The following is a 21687-nucleotide window of genomic DNA, read 5'->3' as shown; positions in this document are numbered from 1 at the left end:
ACAAAAAACAAAAAAAAGAACTCTCGTAGGATATATCCTGCACATTTTATTGCTGAGGTATGATCGAGGCACTCTAAAGAACTATCTTTATGTATTGTAGTGAAGACACGTACTCGAATTTTTTGTTATAAATATCGGAGTACGCTACCACGAGCTAATGTACATCTTTCATAGAAAAAATGAGTCAACGATAGGATACTATTATTCAACAAATAATTCGAAACGGAGGGTAAATTAACAGACTTGTAAATAAGCTTGGTAAACACACCCATACGTTTTCTGTAGAACTTGCCTCGATCTTCTTAAAAGAACTCATTGCCATCGGATGAATACATAAACAGTAGACTTTTGGCCCATTGTTTCAGTATTCAGCTGTCACAGAAACTCTGCTGACCCGGGTAACCCCGGATTTAATGAGACATGTTTTTATTTTAGACTCGTGCCATGGCAATGCGTTTTAATTGGCACGGTGACGAGGTAGGCTATATTCTTAGTTGAAACTCTGTTAATAATAATTAGTTGGCGACAATATTCGTTAGGGAGATGTTGGCATTGGCAGTGTCTGCCCTGATTGCAACAGGACGCTGTTCGTCCAGAACGTTCCCCATCTAGATCAGTAGCAGTTAAAAGCTACCCCAGCTGTATTAGGTATTATTAGTAACCAGATAATTTAGTGAAGGAAACAGGACAACATGAATAATAACAGAAAATTTATTGGAACAACACCAATAAAGAAATGAAAATTGCGACTATGTTTAATAACAATGATATGTGCTAGACTTATTTCTAAGGAAATAGCTCTTTGTTATATAAGACATCGAACATCGATGGCTGACGTTATATGTAAAAGAAGGATATATATATATATATATGTATAAAAGAACATTTGGTACTAGGTGAAGTTGCTGGATCGTTCCATAGGACCCTTAGATTCCTGATCTACACACACACACACTGTGCGCTACCTAACGTGTAGTCGGCAAATGTAGCAATTATAGTTTTGTTTGATACTTTTACGCTATCCATAATGGATGAATCACGAATGGTATTGCAAGAGCAGTACATTTCCTCTGCAGTTCGATTTTTCGAGGCAAGCAGGAGCGACGCTTGCATTTCTTTGTTTGGTCTACATTTTTTTGGAAGCGGCGTCTGCTTCTCAACCGAATCTGCTACCATCTCTGCTATTTTGCCTCCCTTCAGGCACCATCGAATTTTACGACCTACATTGCCCTCGCTATTGCACCCCAGGCCGCTTTGCTTTATACTTGGCCATGATGCCTCGCTCGGCCGTCCGACAGACCGGTGGGCGACCTCTGTGGGGAGTGACTGTTTTTCTACTCACTATAGCCTGTTGGCTCTCCGGCAAACAGGATTCTCATTTTTGTTTGTAGTTTGGCGCGTGAGCCTGCTTTTCGTACCGGTTCTGGATACAGGGTGAAGGCGCGCTAGGGATGGGCCGTTTGAAACAAGGGACTAGGAAGGGCTGAGTCGGCAGCCCGTCAACATCACCCGCGCGCCAGCTGACTTCTCTTCGGCGCCGACTGCCACTCGCAGTTTTCGAAGAGGTCTTGCCACCATCGGTACGGCAAAGCTGGTCGAAATCGACCACACCGAAAGTTCCAGCAGCAATAGCAGGGCCACCAACACCATACGCGACTGCGTCAAGCTCCTCACCTCACACTTCGCGCGATACGTCAACGCATCGGCGAGGTAATGCCACAAACACATTCCAAATGATATATTTGAATTACTGATCTGACGATAACGTTCAATTTCCAAACTACTAGAACTATACAAGAGTAGGAAAAATATAACTTGCGCATTGGTTGAATATAATATTTTCGTTTTTTTCAAACTCATCGAAACCATTCAATTTTGGATTTAATGCCAGTGTGACACATGCCTTATATGGCTATAGATGGATAACATTAAACAGTACGTTTTGTTTCCATATAAGTGCGATCTTTTGGTCAATAGCGTCGACCATATCATAATGATAATAAAGAAATAATTTATATTCGATCTTCTTAGGTGTATGCTGACGTAATTGACCTTTATTACGGTAAAGCAAAAAATCTTCTGCTATGATTCAACTGTACAGATCAGAGCAAATTACACAAAACCCATTTTCGCAAAATGTAATTATTGTTGCCGAGGATTATTTTATAATTAGTTCCAACAAGTAAGTGCGCCTTGTATATGGAACGTTCAGATGTTAAAATGTAGCATCAAACAGAGTCTTCAACCTAAACGAATGTTACATCGGACGACAATTCTGTGGGTGGACAAAATTATAACCGTTTGAAGTTTAACAACCCTCTACGGAAATTCTGTCTTTATTCAGTGAGAGTACATTGACAAAATGAATGTTCATTTTAAAACAACCAGACAGTGAAGTAGTACACGAAATTGTGTTTGCGCAAATAACGATTCATGGTAAAAATGTTTCCTGCTGCCTAAGACAGCAGTCGAAGTTTAGCTGAAGTTTTCTTAGGATCAGTTTTCCTGAATTACTTCGCGTTCTTTTTTTTTGCTTTATAATCCACCTACCTAGCCGGTCATGTTTTTGCAAAACAATGACTGCAGCAATATTTCACGTAGCGTCCTCTTCACAAGTTTCAGGCCTTGATTGTCCTGCCGTGGTATTATATGACTTTCGGAACCTTTCATGCTAAGGAAATATGAACTTGTAAAAAAGTGGAAGGCATGTTTTCTATCGCTTACAATGATTCCGTTGAATAAAGACTGAAAGACAGCAAGGCGTCTCTGGAACGCATGCGTCAGTCGAAGCGTTTCGTTGACAGTATTCTATTGTACTAAGTGTACATACGAATGTGGACCATTATTTTATGGTCAGAGCAACTCTCAAGGCGGCATAAGCGTACAATATCTAGATTTAAGCTAAGGAAGATGGCATGTTTTTGCTGCAACGGGGTTGCAACGCTAGGACAGCAAGTTCTCCGCAGACGCCCAAAAGCGGCTCAATGAAGCGGAAACGTGGAATAAATCGTCTAAGTTACCACTAGTACAGAAACTGCAACGAAGATAAATAGTCTGGTCGCAGCTGTGTCCTGACGATCGTGTGGTGGTAAAATGCATACTTTAGCCGTCGCAGAATCTCCTGTGTACCTCCCGCGCGAAAGTTGTCCACGATTTACTACAGGACTATTCCTGACAGCAGCAACGCCTTACGTTTCTCATGTAGTATACACAGCTGGACAAATACTAATTAGAATATATAAAAAATAATAATCTAAGCAAATTTGTATAGCCTAGGAAAAACAAATCTCGAAGGGGCTTTGTACGAGCCCCATGTAATTGTCGTAAGCAAAAATTATAGATTTTATTCGCTTTGGAGGATTCGATAGTAGTCCCTGATGGCTTAATCTGCAATGCGAGGTATCACCTTTTTGTTCATTGATGAATACTCTGTGAACGATGTATTGGCAAATAAACATAACAGAAGCGGCGACAAGGGGCGCTCTCACATGTATCCATACTAATATATTAGTATCATGAATAGTTATGCGTTTTTGTCCATAGAAATTTTCCTTCTGAGATTCAGGTTTATGTTGAACCCCGGTAATCGTTCAGTAACACATACTGCAGCAACAAAGCGTACCTAGAGATTTTAAAAGTAGAACCTACTATGTCTAGTTTTTTGCAAAAAGTATGGCTTTGCACGACAACGATCCCAGACACTGTTGGCTACACGCAGTGTGAAACCGATCTTTGAATGGCACGTTCATGCACTGCACTGTGTCCGAGAAAAGGGGAAACCCAGTGGCAACGTGTACACCGTACCAGTTAACTAGATCTGACGTAAGACTGTATAACTATCATGGCTACGTATGATTCTGACATACATAATTTTCCTGGCTATTTCTAGCTTGATAATCTGTGATAATCAAAATTATCCAAGATGGCCCATAGTGTGAAGCAGTCGTCAGCGTTGTTGTTTTCGAACTAAGGCGTTATGTAGATGTCAAAAATAAACATATGCTTTATTTACAACGACGACATACGGTAAAACGAATGCAAAGCTACATTACTTAAGGTAACTTGACGTATACACATTCCTGCTAAGCAGAATTGTACTCTGAGGCTATTCATTCAGTTTCTCCACAAAATTTCTATTGACGGCGTGCTTTTTATCCTGGCGCAAGACAATGTAGTTAGGGGCGGCCCAAAGGCTTATAATCTAACCACAGTGTTTATATCGGTAAACATTCAAGTGCATGAAAAAAGAAAGGGTTCGCGTAATGGCCAGAAAGCACCATCTTTGCACTCGAACTAACATCACACAAAGGCCCTTCGTTGCTTAGAGCGCTTTGCAATAAAAGTACAGTTGGCCTTACCGGAACACTGCGTTCTAAACAGGCAACGAGCAAAGGCGCAACTTTTCACGGATGTTTTTTTCATAGTATAGTTTGTCAAACTCTCCTACGTAAATATGCTGTTTGAACGATAACAAAATTACAATCACAGCCTCGCAGCATTTCCGCCATTTTTTTCTGTACACATACGATGCCCACCCCCTAACCCACTCAGTTAAGGGTATTTGCGGCTATATGATACTAAAATTTGCGATTGTTAAGATTAGGAATCTTAGCTTATAACCTTATATTAGAGAATATCTGACGAGCGCATGAATTAAACGATGATCAGCGGGTCTCTATGATACAATGTGTACACTATTTGATTCTGCGTGTAGCATAGAACCCACTGTTTTTCAGTCTAGCCTAGGTAACAGCTTGTGCACATGTAAATTAATTTAAGTACTTAACAATTGTGAATATTCACATCGTCCTAAAGCTATAATAAGCTACAGCAGCTAGCTCCGGCCCTATTGGAATATAAACGCTCAAGCGTTGTCCTTTGCGCAATATGCGAATCAAGACTACTGCACTCAGCCGGTATGTTGAGAGTCTTCGACCAACAATCGTGTCCTTCACAATTCGGTAGCCTGACCGACCCGTACCACGCAATCTAGAAATCGATCGGCTATTTGTTTAGCCAATTTCTATTTGACTGTGAAGGACGAAGGATAAGGCCGGGTAGCCGGAATACACCAGTCAAACTACCGCAGGAAGCAGATCGGTGTAGAACCAGATTGCCGCGAAAGGCGGGTCACTCTTAGAGCAACCGTCAGTGCCGGTAACGGTGTAAGGTCCGTGAAGCTGCGGGCACTGAAGTATGGAATAGGAGATGATTCGGCCGCGAAGGGCTAGCGTCGATGTCGACCTGGGACGACAGAAAAAGGCTTGATGGATGAGGATGCCAGAGGTGTGCTGTGCGGTGAACAAGAGACCTTAAAACATTGCACGAAGTCGCCGGATCCGGACTGTTAAAACTCCAGGAGGGCAAGATGTTTGGAACGTACTAAAACGATGGATGGCACCGTAAGGGCATCGGAACCCTCAGAGGACAGTCGCAGCGAGGCGCCACAAGGAAACCGGTAGCATAACAGAATGTGAAGGGCGCATCTGTACGAGGAACACTCGAATGATATGTGGACAGAATACGGCTGGGCTACGTCGTAATGCGTGCTGGTAAGAACTTGCAAGTTAAGCATAACGGTAGATTGACTTAAAAATACGCATCACGCTGATGTTTCTCTTTTCGATTCCTCTGTTCGTCTGGTACCACCTTCTGGTGACATCGTGCACATCTTGCGAGCCCATTAGAACAGTGTCATAGCAGTACCTAATAAGGATATATAGTCTCAAAAGGTAGAAAAGAGCGTTTACATTTTCTCTTTGCTTACAATGTAGTCTGTTAAATTGGAATTTCTTGTTAAAAAAAAAAGGAAGTTCGGAACATTTTTTATTGATTCGGAACAAATAAACCTAGCTAACAATATGGAGTAATAAGTATGTAATTGTTATTGTAAATAAATCACTTTCTTTATTCCTATGAATTGAGTTGTTAAGCGCCATTATGTAGAAGTTTCCCTATTTTAGTTATCCACAGGAATATATTGGAGCTTAGAGAGAGCAATAATAGTAAAGAATAATACATATGCAAGAGATTACGCAGCAGTTACAATTACTTATCTCATTGTTAGTAGCGTATATGTCTAGACAAGCAAGATAAAATACGTTAAAAGCACAGTCACACGCATGAAAAGACGACCAGGGCTGCTTTTCATATAACCTGTGGGCTATTCAATAGGCCACTTGGATGGAGTGAAAGAATCGTTATGGCCGGGCAATTCAATTGTTCCAACTGCACAATTAAGAAGAGGAAATGTTGCCACTTATCGAACTTATTTAACGTAGTTATGCCATCGGTAACAACGTTACTGCTATCATCAATGTAGGGATTATTACTGCAAATATGTTTATCTTCGCTTACACCGAACCGAATACAATACTTGAAGGAAAACGGCTTAGACAGATGATCTTTCGTTGAAAGAATCATCTTATATCAATAATAATTGACTCAGTGATAATCTTCACTAAATTTATTAGAAATATTCCAGTAAGAACCGGGAGATCTCTCACAAGGGACCGTATACGTGAGAATACCAGAAATACCAAGCTGCCTGACTGAAAGGGAAGCCGTAGGGTTTTGCTGCCGACAAATACACACCAATGTTCGTATACGTTTTAAAACGGATGTAGAGTTCATATAATTACAACAAGTGTAGTGTATAATACTCGCCAGTCTTGGGCTGTTGGATCTCGTTACTGCTGCAAACTTGACCGATATATTCATGTGCCCACTGCGTTTGAACAGTTGCTTTTTGTCACCTGGGCCATCTGGGCTTAACAAAGACTACTTACCAGTTGACGTCTCGTTACTTATCGGAAAGGGGCCTCTAGGTGAGAATCCAGAAACACGTCCGCAGTTGTGGCATTTGTCAACAAGCCACAGATACCGTCTATCACAGATGCCTGTAGGATCGCCGAGGAGCGTGAGCTGCGTCCCCCCGGACATCCAAATGATCCGTCAAGGCCAAGAGGACACTTTATGGGCGAGCTGAAGCTATGACTATGTGTTCTACCCGCCTAATACTATCGAAATCGATTTTAATTTGACTTTGAAAACTTCATCATGGCAACCAATCGAGCAATATGCGTCGGAGTACCGTGATGAAAGGCGCACGATACTCAGAAGGCTACTTCTGCTCAGCTGGGTTCCACGGGCCACCGCATCGACGCTTTCTGCTGTCGGTGTCGGAAACAACGCTACTTCCAACTTAATTTCTCGCATGCACGTGTTAAACACCATGTCGCACTAGCGCGGTCTCCTCGCCGTTCGATTCGTCGGATTGCGGGATTCAAAAGATTGAATTCCCACTGTTTTGAGGTTTGAAATTGACGTCGAATTGGAATGTGTGAAATTAATCCGGACTGCATTGAACACTGGCGACTCAGAGGTTTGTAGAACTCATCGATGCATCGCTTTTTGTTCGAGCTGCCAAACGGCAGCCACTAGCTGTCGACAGGGAGCTAAACTCAAGGTCGATGTCGACAACTTAGCCTAGAATGTCATCACCGAGCTGCCGTTCGTAAAAGCTTTCTTTTTTTAGTTAAAAATAATTACGGCGGTATGCCGAGTCGTTCTTATCCTCCTTCGCCAAAAAGGGCTAGTTTATACCTTCCGAGTCGTCGAAACGTATACTCGCCACCGTACGGTTAACGAGGCCCACGATTCAGATGGGTAGGTTCTTATGTGCGTTTTCTATAAGCTTTTTGATAACCCCAAATAACATGCTGACCCGGAAGGAACGTGTGAAACTACTTACTTTGAACAACGGCCTGTCTATGTGAGAAGGGGTACTAGGTTAGCCTAAGCTCAAGAGTGTGCCACTCTCCGAGTCAGAAATCTCCAGCACATTTCCCCATCTGTCAAGAACACCGCTGGAGTCTCACATCGGCAATACCTCGAAGCAGTTTGATAGCAAACATTAGCTGAGGCTGTTACGGGTTCAGGCATTTACTCAGAAAGCCGAAAGAACTACCCGTAACATCCCGCCAGTCATACCGTACCCACCAATAATTACGCTCCCCTGTAAGCACATCCGTATAAAGTCGGATGGGCTCACATCGCAAACGAAATATAACGGATGTTAGCTGACGACGTAACTGAGCCTTCTCGCAGTTCGTGAGCCTTTCCACTCGTTCCGGTAAAAAAAATGGCCTGATCCAATTTTGTGTGGAATATCGCAACTTGAATGCGGTCCTAAAGGGAGAGTTCTTCCTATTGCCACGGATCTACGATGGCCTGTTAAAAAGAGCCCAGGTGTTTTCTACTTAGGACGTGACAGGTAGCTATTGGCAAATCCCCTTAGTGCTAAAAAGGACGTAGGAAACAGGCATTGGAGGGAAATGGAGACCGACAAGGCAAAAAGGATAGAATGACGACCTTGGTCTGAACAATTGCTTCAAAAACAGCCCGACTGAAGTAATCTCAGTATATCTCAGTAGTTTCGATTCACTGACATGTACTAAAATAGGTGAGTTTACAGGTTTCTTTTACAATTGGAAATTTTGTGAGGTGAGTCTGTTTCCATCCACAATCATCTCCACATAGTCTAATTAATACTTAAAGGATCGCTTAATGAACCCTGGGAGTATTCACTACTATAAAAAAAACATTCTTTCCTACTTTGAAAAATATATACACCTAAAAACGAAAAAACGGCATTTTGTAGCTCAGACGGATTAACTAGTTCCCTTTTCGGTCGGCCAATGCTCCGGCAAGGTTTCCGGTAAATCGGGTATAAAGTAAGTTGTGGTGCCATATAGCCCTGGTCTCAAAAGCGTCATCGTATTTTTTTGGGGGCTAGAAGAGCCTCTGGGTCCATCTTTGAGAAGTATGTCCTTAGTTCTGCTGGTTTACACCCTAAGACGTAAGAGTTTTCGTCTGCATTGCAGGATGTCGTATATCTCAAGCATAGGGTTTTCTCGCTGGGAATCTTCCACAGAAAAAATTGTGGTAATGGACGCTCTATTGCCACCGAACGCTGCTCGTTCGTTACAGAGTTTCTTACTACTGCCGGTTCGTGTAAGTCCTCAGTTCGCATACCCAGGGGGTAATTCAGACTTGCTGACCCAACTGCTATGTACCCCGAGCGGCTTTATTTTAACGGAACGTAAAGCGCGTAGTAGTTATGGAATATGGTTTTTATGTATGGCGTCGGAGCGGCACAGTGCAAACTGTAACGCCGACGCGCTGTCGCGGCTATATGCGGCCGTGTTTCGGAAAGGGTTGATCAAAAATGGCACGAGGCGCGGATCTTTCTAGGACATTAGCTGGATTCGGTCCCGCGGGAAGGATAGTCAGGTCGTCGAAGGATGAAAGCGCCAGCCAATTTCTATTATGGGGATCCATGCTGTATCACTCAGGGTCTCCAGTCGGTTTTCCTGCGATAAGTCAAGCCGACGTTATTCGCTCTCCATTTGTAATTAGTGACTATTACACTCATTCTACTTAAATTTTTTTGCCTTGGCGCGCGACAGCCTGGTCCATAGTTGAAACCCTTCCCGCCCTTCAGGACTGGCGTGAATCCATGGGCGCGGCCGATGTGGACAACGGCAGCTACTTCGGAGCGAATATTTCACACGTTTCAACATTTGCCGTGTGAAAACCGCTGTAGCCTACCCGTAAGTGAACGGACAGGCGACGCGGACGTGACCATGAAACATTATTGGAATTACTCTACAGATTCCAGGCTGTGCGATCAGAAAATCCGTTGGAGTCGCGGTCAGCCCAAAAGCCCGGTCGTACGGTATCCAAGTTTCAGCGGGAAGCCCATACCTACGTCATGGAAATTGTTGCCTAGGTTTAAGTCAGGGTGGGAGGTCGTGAAACGAATACACGTTGCTTACGCGAATCACAGCAGCGCGTATCATCGCCAACCTATGACACATATAGGAAGACCGAGCGCCGGATGAAGACATTTCGCCTGGTATCGTGAACGAGTGCAACGGACGGATAAATTATATAATTACAATAAAAGTATTCCCGACAGGTTGGGGTATATAATTTTCTCCCGCCAACCGGTCGTTCGCTAGCCCTCCAAGGGTCGAATCTCATTACTGCTGCAATTTACAAGTACATCATTTGTCTAACAAAAAACTCGAGGCGCTTCACCAAGTTTTAACAGAGTTTCAGATGGCGGCTTACTCCTAAACTTAAAGGAATAATTTTACGTATCCTGAGAGAAGGCGGTGCTAAGTTCTTAGGAGTAATCGGAGCGGTGTTAGGTACAGGCGTACCAGTAAACACTAAGAATGTGCATCCATTCTTGGTATTAATGCAGTTGTACATATAATATAATATATGAAAGCACAATATTACATCGAAAAATGATAAACCGTTAAAAGAAAGCTGGCGACAAGAAAATCTCGGCGCTTGAGTGCCGCACGAATTGGCACAAAAGCCTCACTTAAATGTATTTTCATCTGCAAAAGTTACAGAAACGCAACGAAATCGTGCCATTAAGCAGTCGATCACGGATAATGAAAAGTCATAGGTGACAACGATGCGCAAATGAAAATTAAAAAAATAGGCTTTAAAATCTGTGGCTAAGCCCAGACGGACGCTCAAGAAGGCATCCCAAGGGACTGGAAAAACGGCTGACAAGATTACAACAAGCTATTGAAAAATTGACCGAAACTAGTGAACAGGTCCGCCATCATGGCAATGCCAGATATATCCTTAGCTACCTGGCAACAGTTAAGAAAACTCGGATGGAAGATTTTAATGCATTCACCGTATAGTCGGAACTTTGCACCGCCCGGCCATCGCTCTTTTGTCCCTAGCACTCCCCTAATGGCATTAATTTAGTCCCAATGGAGGAATGCAAAATGCACTTGTGAAGGTACTTCGTCTAAAAACCACAGATGGGACTACAGATGGCTGAAAAAGCCGCCAAAGAAAAGGGCACGTACTTATAAACATTTTTCGATTATGGCTAAAAAACGGTCAGTATTTCTTCGATAACCCATTGTATTATCAACATGGTCACTTCAATTTCCAGATGCGGATGAGATGTAGATACGTAGAAAGAGACCTTTTCGACCAAAGGGAGCTAACGGTCCCAAGTGTATCTTGGAACAGGCTTCCACTTTTTACTGACCATCGACTATTGACGAGCATATTCCGACCGATAGAAATATTACCTTTGTGGCTATATTCGACGTATTCACAAAGTAACTCAACACAGAAACCCTGTTGTATTACAATGAAAACACTCGGATCCACACCTACCAATTCACGTCTCAATGGAAACGCAATGAAACCAGGTGGCAAGCAATTTACCAACTAGCAGCATTCAAAGGATCTTCTGCAAAGTGACAACAATTGCTCACTAATATAACGGCTATGCGCACAATCAAAGAAAAGCATAATGAAACCGTTAACAATCGTGTTCAACAAATAAACAAATCAAACGTATGAAAAATAAAGCTGAAGAACTTCATAGAGTTCGAATTTAATACTGAAACAATATATTTTCAGATTGCTGGTGCATACGAAGTACTTAACATCGAGCGGACTATTTATAGCTCCAGGAAGGGCAAGAACAATCTGACTATTGCCGTTGCTTGCCTGTACCAAAAATAGTCGATCAGTTTAACCACTTCACTGGGCAGTCGGCAGCCGTGATTTCCTGGTTTTTCGTACCAGCAGATACTCAGTTAGAAGCACTGTTTTGGTTAAAGGGAACGCAATAAAACCGTTCACGGTAGCTAACAGCTACGGACCAGTCTCGAAATAGTTATTTCTTCTGATGGAACAAGGAAGCAGGAATCTGTGCTAAGTAGCATGAAGGGACTATTGTTAGCCTCTATGTATTTTCTGATCCACGATCCTTTCGGTAACACAACTTGCAGTAGAACATATATGCCAATCTATCTACTAAATAGGATGCCAAACATGATAGTATTATGAACCAGTGAGTAAAGGCTACGTGCCATTTTGAAAGCAACAATTAACAAGTAAGCCCTTTAGAGATGAAGCGCCGGATAATTGTCTAGCTCGGTCTGTCGTTGCCGTTGATCATAATCGTAGTAATGACCTGATATAGACAATAGGCTTCAAACTGCGTCATTTAATGAAGTCCGGGCTTTTTTTCTTCTCCTTCTCCTCCTCCTGTCCTGCTTTCCTTGCCTTCATTTCAGTCTTCTGCACTTCACTAGCCTGCTCGTTACGAGCAGACTTCGTGTTCATTGGTCCGCGTACGGTTGGCGTAGCTTTCATGAACAGTTATTCTCATGCCTCTTAGTTCGCTGAATTCAGATCGGTGCAATCGTCACGACAACGCTAACGTCGTGCGTCCGCGAAGGTGCGTCAACCTAACCTTCTTTCAAAACGAAGTAGACGAGGGCAGAAATCCTTCCTTTGCCTCCTTTGTTCGTCCGTAAGCAGTTGAGAAATGCGGCGATTTTTACGGCTGAAATTTCGGCCTTCGAAGAACTCGGCTTTTAACTCAGAAATAGCCCTCTAAGATCTTCTTCATATAGCTGTACACGCTAAGCTGAACAAATATGTCACCAATAGGAATTTGTCCTCTTAGCGCATGTCGACGACGGCAATAAAAGGTTACTTAAGAAAAGACGCTGAACACAAGCACAACACAGTGGTACACATCTATGAATGAACATACGCTAATGGATTATCAGCACACCTGCGATATCGGCATAGATATGTTCTCCGATTGAGATGACTGAATAGTAGCAAGATCTTTGTAACTTGTATTTTTATGATAAGATACTCGTAATAACTGAAACGCATTATGAAGAACATTAACGATAAAAATCCAGAAAGATTCGTCAACGTCTTCGATCTGACGCAAAAAAAAACATTGTGATGTTTGCGGTTCTGTTGCGACCATGTACATGTCCTAATCAGCACAAATGGCAACGTAACATGCATGCCTATTTTCAGTTGATAAAACATGTATTAAGTTTTAACATTTATTAAGTTTTATGCATTGACGTACTGAGACGTAAATGCTCTGGCCTGCAATTGAAATTGAAAAAAACAGCCTATTGGCTTAAGTTGGATACGTATGAATAACAAACCGCAATTACCACGTGTTGACAAAGCAGGTCGTGTACTATATTTTCAACCATATAGGACTGTGGCCAAATTCAGGCTCCGGGTTAAGCATTGAATATTTTATTCTACAATATTAATTTGCCACACGGTTACGCTTGACCAAAATCACATTCTCTTTCAGTGTATCCATATCACCAATTAACCTATTACATATAATACTAGCGACTGATATCTAAGAAGGGGCCCTTGGCACAATTCTTTGTATGGTATAGGAATTGAAACTCCACAACTTTTTGGAACTTGGAATATGGAAAAATTGTAACACCAGCTTTTTTTTTCTCCCCAGTTAATTAATTTAGTACCCAGTATCACAGGGATAAAGATACGACTAAATACACGTCTCAGTAAGTGCAGAGCAAGCGGATGCTAAATGTTCATAAAGTTTTAGGCCAATTTTCTTCGTTTTGGCGGGATGGTTAGCTATACGAGCATGTTGGCAAGCAGACTCATTAAGTTCCGGGATGATTGAACAACGTTGCCGGACATGGCATTTGACGAAGCTTAGCCGAAGAGTTAGGTAGATTAACTAAAACGCCCAGGTGAGGATCACAAGTGGTCTCCAACCAGATGATACCAGAAGCACGACCTCAGTTTGGGGGCTTGTCCAGGGTGTACTTTTCGTCAGCGGCTAGATTCGATTTCTAAGTAGAGTGGGTTCAAGCGCTTCGAGACTAGTCACCGGAAAAGCCTGACACCTATCCTAAGGACGCACCCAGCAACAAGAGAACACCTGTCGCTGCTTCAAAGAAAAAAACGCATCAATGCGCAACGTAGTCCGCAGATCGTAGTTGTCAAGGGCCGGCAAATCAGAGCGGCAGGCTCAAGCTCTTCTGGCACTAAGAGGTTTTAAGGTGCAGAGCAAACAACCGTGACATCGTTTGCTCCCACCAGCCAATGATAACGCTATTTCTGTCTTTTAAGTCGTAACTGTGCGTGAAAAGATATTGGTAGGTACGGACTTTCTTATGTTGTACTGTATTACACTTTTGGAGCTGATGGCAGGCCAGAAGTTCCAAAAATGGAAATGCTCAAAGCAGTCAAAGAGATAAAAAAAAAAAAAAAAGAAGGAAAAAGTTCAATAAATTAAGAAAACTAACCGTTGACGACCCAACCGGCGAGTGATATTCTTTTCTCTACAAAGTTCTGTATTAAAAATCTAAGTTTATCGAAAATGGCTTTTTGAGCCCTTTTGGTAAATTTCCAAACCATCCTTATAGTTTTCGGTTAATTTTCAGATCTTTTAAAAGCCAGTTGTCATGTAAATCGATTTCGGACAAAAGCAGAGTCCTTCAGTGTTGGTGGAAGCTCTTCCACGCGGAAAGATAGGGTAACAGTTTATCTTCGCTCGAATTCTCATCATTGAGGCTTTATTATTATTCATCGTGAGTTTACGCACCATCCTACTTATATATATATATTTTCGGCATTATCCATATCATTGGTGCTCGTGATTACCTCAAAAAATTTAAACTAATTTTTATACTCATCGGAGAGATAGTAACGTTATCTTTGGGATTCGGAGGGTGTGTTTAGCGATCGCTTACGTGCGGCCTAAACATCATCGTTCGCCAGATAAAAATAGAATTATTATTACTTTGCGTTACAACCCTTTTTTTTTAGAACCTTCTACTCCTAGATCTGCTTTTTGTATGTTAAATAATAGCCAGATCTCTCTGCAATTTGTTTACCAATGTATTGGTGATCGAATTCGGGTGTAGAGCTCTAAAAATTACAGCTTATATTACGTTATAATAGTATCGCTCAATGTGGGTATTTCTAGGACCGACTATGTTCAGCTATAAATGTTTATGATATGTTGACGCATTAATTATCGTTCAATGTATTACTTAAGTTTAACAGTAATAATTGTAAATAAGTTATTTGAAAAATGTATCCGAAGGACGTGAAAAAATCGATGATAATAATAATTTATCAAAAAATCCTGACGAGCCCTCTGTATTTTACCACTTTACATGTACACCTTACATGTACACTACAACTAGCTTAGTTATACTGTCCCTTGTGACTTCTGGCTGAGTTCAGAGAAATAATGTGTTAATGAAAAAACGAAACCTGAAAAGCGAATTATCCTTATTTCGTTATTAAAATGATAAAAACGTCGGAAAAAAATAAAAAAAAGAATAGAGTACGACAAAGATGTACAAAATGAACCTATACAAAACTTTGGTGATATGCTGGTTAGTTATTGATGCTGTGAATTTGTTTCGCTTAATTTTTCCTGCGACCTTTCAAAGCTGTCTATGTCGACCTCTTCACATCCTGACAGAAGGTCCCTCAAAGCTGACCGAAGACCATCATATAGGGGACAGGTGAGAGTCGGCTATAACATTTTTGTATCAGCTGTGGCCCCATTCTTAGATGAGATCGACTGTCGGAGTTCTGGCTAATGCGATGCATGAGCTGATTAACTGATAAACAAAATTTTTAACCGAACTTTCTATGCGATAAATAAACAGCATTACCAGATGTAAAATTCGAAACATGGAGATAGGAAATAGAGATTTATGATTCTATACACAGCGATATACCTTCAATTCTTGTAAGAAAATTTTAGAAGATGATGGAAAAATTGTATCTCTGAGAGCTTTTAGCGCGACGTCTGATTACTAGTATAACTATTCACTGTCGTACATTTCAACGCTGAGATTGTCTTCCACATGTTTGTATCGCTCTAACCTGAAATCAATGAGATATGAGGCAATTTTTCAAGTGCTTGAAGCATGATTTAAATGTAACTTTTACCGTAACATTTGGATGCTTTCTATATCAGGAGCACGGTTGGAGCTATTTTTTGGAAACGACTCTATTCGACCTTCTCACTAGAATCATCGCCAAAAAACGCTACCAGTTGTACCGGTTGCTAACTATGTATATAATGGTGACATCGAACTGCACCATGGTAGGTTCCTAACAATAATTTACGAAGAGTTTTCGAACAATTTACAAATGTAGAGACATAAAAGGTCAAGGGCTTAGCCATTCAAACCGTACATTACAGGTTAAAAACAAATAACAATAGAAAAGTAAATATCGCAGTTTTCTGCCTGCTTAAAACATCTTTCATAAACATTTCTGAGACAAAGCTTCAGTGATAACTGTTACACTGCCGATATCACATCTTTTTTTCACTGTCGCATAGAAAATCATTAACCAGGGAACTAAATGCGCCTATGTGTCGTCTTGCAGCCGCGTTCACCCACGACACTGCTCTATCTGTGTTCTATATGAAACCCTTCTATGTTCTCAGGCGGGTACACGAAGGCGGCAGGCATCGTTTTAGAATTTGAGTTGCAATATACTCCCCGACACTGAAGGGCCTCCCTGAAGGGCCATTAGATATACATACAAAGAAATGAATGGATGAAGTACTGCAGAAATAGAGCTGGACAATAAAGAGCGCGCGTATATCTCTTAAAGTGTCTACACAGAGATGGAGTTAGGCAGCGCCAAGCTCGTGTCCAACTGCTATTTACAAACAACGAACTTGTATATATACTCATTTTTCAAATGCCCATGATCATGTTAAACTTCGCCATTGGTCTTATAAAAAAAAAAAGTGCGACAAAAAAGTGTTGTCTGGGTATTGCTCTATCAGTCCATGGCCTTTCGTCGACATAATTTGCCTGGGCACCATTGCCAAAAGCTTTGAGCTCGATGTGAGGTAATATTAAGTTACAGAATTCTAAGAAGAGAAAGGGGTAGACTGATGTTAGGCCGGCTAATTTCACTTCAACTTGTCTCAATTCCGAATACCAAATATGGGTTAAATAAATAATACTGTGAGAACGTCTAACATGATCCATTTTATTACTTCTAAGGCCACTTTTAAAGAGGACTCTTTAGGTGCCTTAAGCGATCCGGTCCTTCCGTAGAGTAGTCTCCATTACGATTTAATATTCTGTTAGTATGAGAAAATGTCTGTCAGAGGCAAAGCGTAAAACCTATTTATACTTTTTAGCCGCTTCCATTAGTGCTCTAGCAAGAGCAAATGTCAGAAGGTCACAGCTTCTTTACAGCGTCACTGTGACATTTGCAAACAATGCAGTTTAAAGCGGCTTCGGTTACTACCAGCTTAATTCCAGTTAGTTGTCTCGTATATATTTCAAATATGTAACTTGAACTTTTATATAACTGTTTTGTGAAAAAAGAAATACAATTAATTAAAAAGAAACTATGATCGTAGTTACTTCCGACTTGTTACCGTTTTGCTAGTTTGATGCATCGTTAAAATCAAAAGAGTACAGATGAGACAAGGATCGTACGACAAATGATGTTAACGCTAGAATATACGGAAACTTCGCATTAATTATATATTTATTACAATAATTAATAAAATTAGAACGTATTTAACGCATAAAAACGTTCCCACTAATGGTAGAATTGAAGATCGATATGGTCGAAATACATCGACCTCTTCGAATCCGTAAAGAAACTAATAAGTAAGGCAGCCGGTACGCGGTCTTAATCTCTGCTGATCGTTCCGTCTGTATAAACTTTGGATAGATAGTGATAAAGATTGGTCACGATCATTTCTCAAGGCCAATAGTTTGGTGCCTCGTTCGTAATGTCTAGTTACAATTTTGCACAGCGAGAATGATTTGTCTTTTATATGTAGGCGTACGTCCATTGCATCGATTCAACCGTTGGTTGAAGGCCTTTTTCGATCGTGTTGGAGCCTGCTGTCCATCCGCTGACAGCGCCCTACCACTAAAACTAAACACTGATTAGCACTATAAACTGCAAGTTAAGCTGAGCCAAGTTGCATTCGTAATAACAACTGATCGTCTCGTCGCCTTAATCAGCCAGTACCTGAAACAGCTCATGTCCATATCAACCTTTTCTTAGGCGTATGGGATTCCATCTGCTTTGAAACAGACCTGTTTAGTAATAGTAAAGTATTTACGAGATTAATTTGAGCGAGCCATTATGTCAACCATCACATCTGAATTCCCACAACTATCGACATGCCATCTACTGTAGGATTTCTTGAACTTCTCGTCGCTTAATGTAATGCAGCAGTAACTTTTCGGTGCCTAAAAATTTGTTTTGGCAGTGTGAAAACAATACTATTTAGGTGACCAAAAGTGAGGATTTTTACTTTAAATGCATTACAACATCAGTCAGTCTACAATTAAAAGGCTTGCCCACCGCCTAATCAGACCTAATCCGCTGCCCGTACGTTCGGCGTGATAATTTATCTATTTATGTAATTAATTCAGTGATAATTAATCTATTACGTAATGCGTAAGTTCCTTCTGTGCATACACCGGCGACCTAGGCTAGGCATCATTTATTCGCATTGACGTAAACTACGTAGAGTTCACCGAGCGTGCCTGCTTATCTACATGGTCCTGTTATTGAACAGGTATCATTACTGCCGTTTTAAATAAAAATATCATGCGCATGACTGTACAGGAAAAACAAAAGCAATCCATATAAAGTATACTTGAAAGGAGAAGACACAGAGAGATATGTTTGAGCAAAATAATAACAAGAACAATGGCTACAGCCCACGACGACGGCAACAACAGCGAGGTAAACGTTGCTCCTTGTGGCGGTAATATAAGAAACGACATTCGATCCTGATCGTACGACTTTGCCTACACAGCGGACCTCTGCTACTTCTTTTTCATCACGTTGTCCTCTCTGGCCATGGCAATCCAACGAAGGGATAGAATATTCCCGCAATATGGATTCACAACAAGGAGAAATTGGCGCAGGCGAAGTAACGGTGGCAGCAGCAGAAAGGCTCGGGTATCGCTGGCCTTGCCGGTCGAAGTGGGAAAACGATGACGACACCTAATACAAGCGACGTAGTCTAGATATTCGAGCTGCTTAGATGAAAACGCGAGAAATGTAGGAGTAGCAGTAGTGGTATGGTGGTTGATAGAAATGGTAGTGTAGGGTCTGCGCGGTTTGGATGGTGGATGGCTGCCAAACGACCGAAGAAGTAAGCAAGCTAACTGATTGAGCCAAAACGCTCAGCCCCTCCCTTGAGAGACACTTAGGACGTCAGCGTCATAAATAATAGGCGTTTCCCTAGAAAGTTGATAGCAGAACGAGTGATTTGTGTGGGTGCGCTTATCACGGACGATGAGACAAGAAAAGCATAGTGTGGCTGGGGTGTGGAGGTCCGTGAATAGATTCCCTACCTTTGTCTGCAATCATTTACGGTTGATAATAATGCACATCAATCTAATATCTCGAAATATATATCAGCATATCGCGCGTTTGACAAGCGCGAAGGTTATTATTATTATATTTTTACTAGACATATATATTTGACATGATCGCCACCGTGTTGCTGGTATTAGGCTTTCAGCGGGAACGCTTATATTGGGGGTTGTATCATTGCACAAAAAATATCCAGGTGGCTTCTACTTCTATAACCTAAGTGCTATATATAGATGGACCCATACAGAGGCGGTTTTTCGAGTGGTTCGATGCTGACTATTTTTATGTAACAGTATGTGTAATTCTGAGCAGAATGGACAGTCAGCGGCTAGATAGACAATGAAAAAGTTGTGAATATTCAATGTCGGCTGTTTAGCGTACCCGTTGAGAAAATAACAAAACGTGAGATCGTCCTTCAGCATTCAACAGCCGCTTAACAAAATTAAGCGAAGTAAGTTGTATCGTAAAACTAACAATTATGTTAAAATAAGTTATTATACAATATTAGAAGCACAAAAAGGGAAACTGACAATTTTGATCTAGCCATTCTGAAAAAGTGTTTTTGGCTTGGTATAACATGATAGCCGATAGAACATAGCCCGGTAAATAGTTGAACAATAGAATATCCCAAAACATCGAGTGTACACCCTCGCTTACTTATTATTGGGTTATAGTATGCGCACTATGTTACACATATTAGTTTTTGTGGCAACTAACAATGTAATAATGTAATATATACGAAACCCGATGGGCCTGCAAAGGATTTCCTTTTTAGGATATGCACGAGGTAAATCGTAGGTCGTTGTGCCTCGAAGCCGCCGCGCTGGTTTAACTCCAAAGAGGACGTTTTTGTGCTTCAGACTGACCACGATAAGTTCATTAAGGATGAAACTCGTTGTACAAAGAGCTCTGCCCACTTGACGGGCTTAACGAAGTTTACGGGGCTGGAAGCAGAGGGATGCCGGTGGGGGAAGGCGAATACGCAGCCGGGTCAAGTGAATTCACACCTTCGTTGAAAAGAGTAAGAGCGCTACTCGGGTAACATGACGTGACGTGAATGACACTAATGGGAGGCAATATGGGACCCTTTACGTGCCCTAAAATCAGTCACTCACCTTTCGATCTCTGTCTGCTGTATGCCGGTAGTGCCGGTGCTGGTGTGGGGTCTAGCAGTATCGATGAGCGGCTCCGACGGATCTCGGATCAGGCGACCGTCCGTCTGTGGTTATCTTCTTTCTTTCAACTATGGCTGTGGCTATGGTGTAACCAGCTGAGCACTTCTGTATTCTATTTAGATAACGGTGATGATGAAGACGAGAATGATTATTTTATATATAGGTGTCTAAGCAGGTCCCTGGAGCAAATGATGTTACCTATACAAATACTATTATCTTTCCCTATGCCAGCTACTGCATTCAATGGACATACATGTGGAATCTTTTTGCGACACAATGCGACTTTGCGGCGTTGGTACTGCAATGTGCAGAACCAGGCCGAGACGGAGAAGCGGAAAGAGCAGGACAACGTGTGCGGTTAGTGGGGCTCTATGGGAAACCTTGGGGGACCACGTTTGGTGCGTCAGCCACCCTCTCCGGCAGCAATCTTCGCCGGCGCCATCTGTCCCTAAGTGTCCTGAGCGTGCCAACCGTTAGCGACGCTCGCGCGATTTGCGCCGAGAGGCGAGAGTGTTGTGGCCCCCTGCCACCTCTACCATGACTATCATCGCTGAAGGCGCCATTGCCGCTGTTGCTGAGGAAAACGATGCGATGTGAAGTTGCCTGCCTGCGACCATTTCGGGTTTACCGGCGCTGGGCAAGGAGTTCCCACCCACGTCGACCGCGCATCGGGTGATGCCATTTGGAAGCACTTAGATTTGCATGGTTGTCCCGTTAAGCAAATTAGATGACTTCGAACTAGGCTACCCCTAGACCACAGATCAACTTCGTTGGCATAAGGCGCGTCAGCACGGGTAGCCAGAGAGAGAAAGAAACTTGTAGGACTTTACAGACCACGCTAATCGTGAGTTGCATTCAGCCGAATAAGCGGGCGTCTGAGGTAAACTTGGAGACTCTCGGCAGTTTTTCTCTACATCACTCATTATACAACATAGAAAATGAGAAAACTGAATGTTGTATTTGGAAGGAAGTCGTTGCAAGTATCTAGCAGAATTGACTGATAGTTATAAATAGCTGTTCGATTCACATTTGTTATCGTAAATTGCGTCCGGAAGGTGACCGCCTACAACACTCTAGAAAAACAATTTGTTCTTTGGAGAATGAAAAAGAAACTTCCATAAGTTATTAATACAAGATTAAAGATAACTTTCGATATGTCACTCTTAAAAAAATGAACAACGGGAACAACGATTGCCAACTTAATGATGACGCTCGTAAAACAACGTGCAGAATAAATATGCGC

The sequence above is a fragment of the Varroa destructor genome, unplaced genomic scaffold (assembly GCF_002443255.2).
Source record: "Varroa destructor unplaced genomic scaffold, Vdes_3.0 BEIS01000007.1, whole genome shotgun sequence".
NCBI lineage: Eukaryota > Metazoa > Arthropoda > Arachnida > Mesostigmata > Varroidae > Varroa > Varroa destructor.
This window is presented reverse-complemented; position numbering follows the sequence as displayed.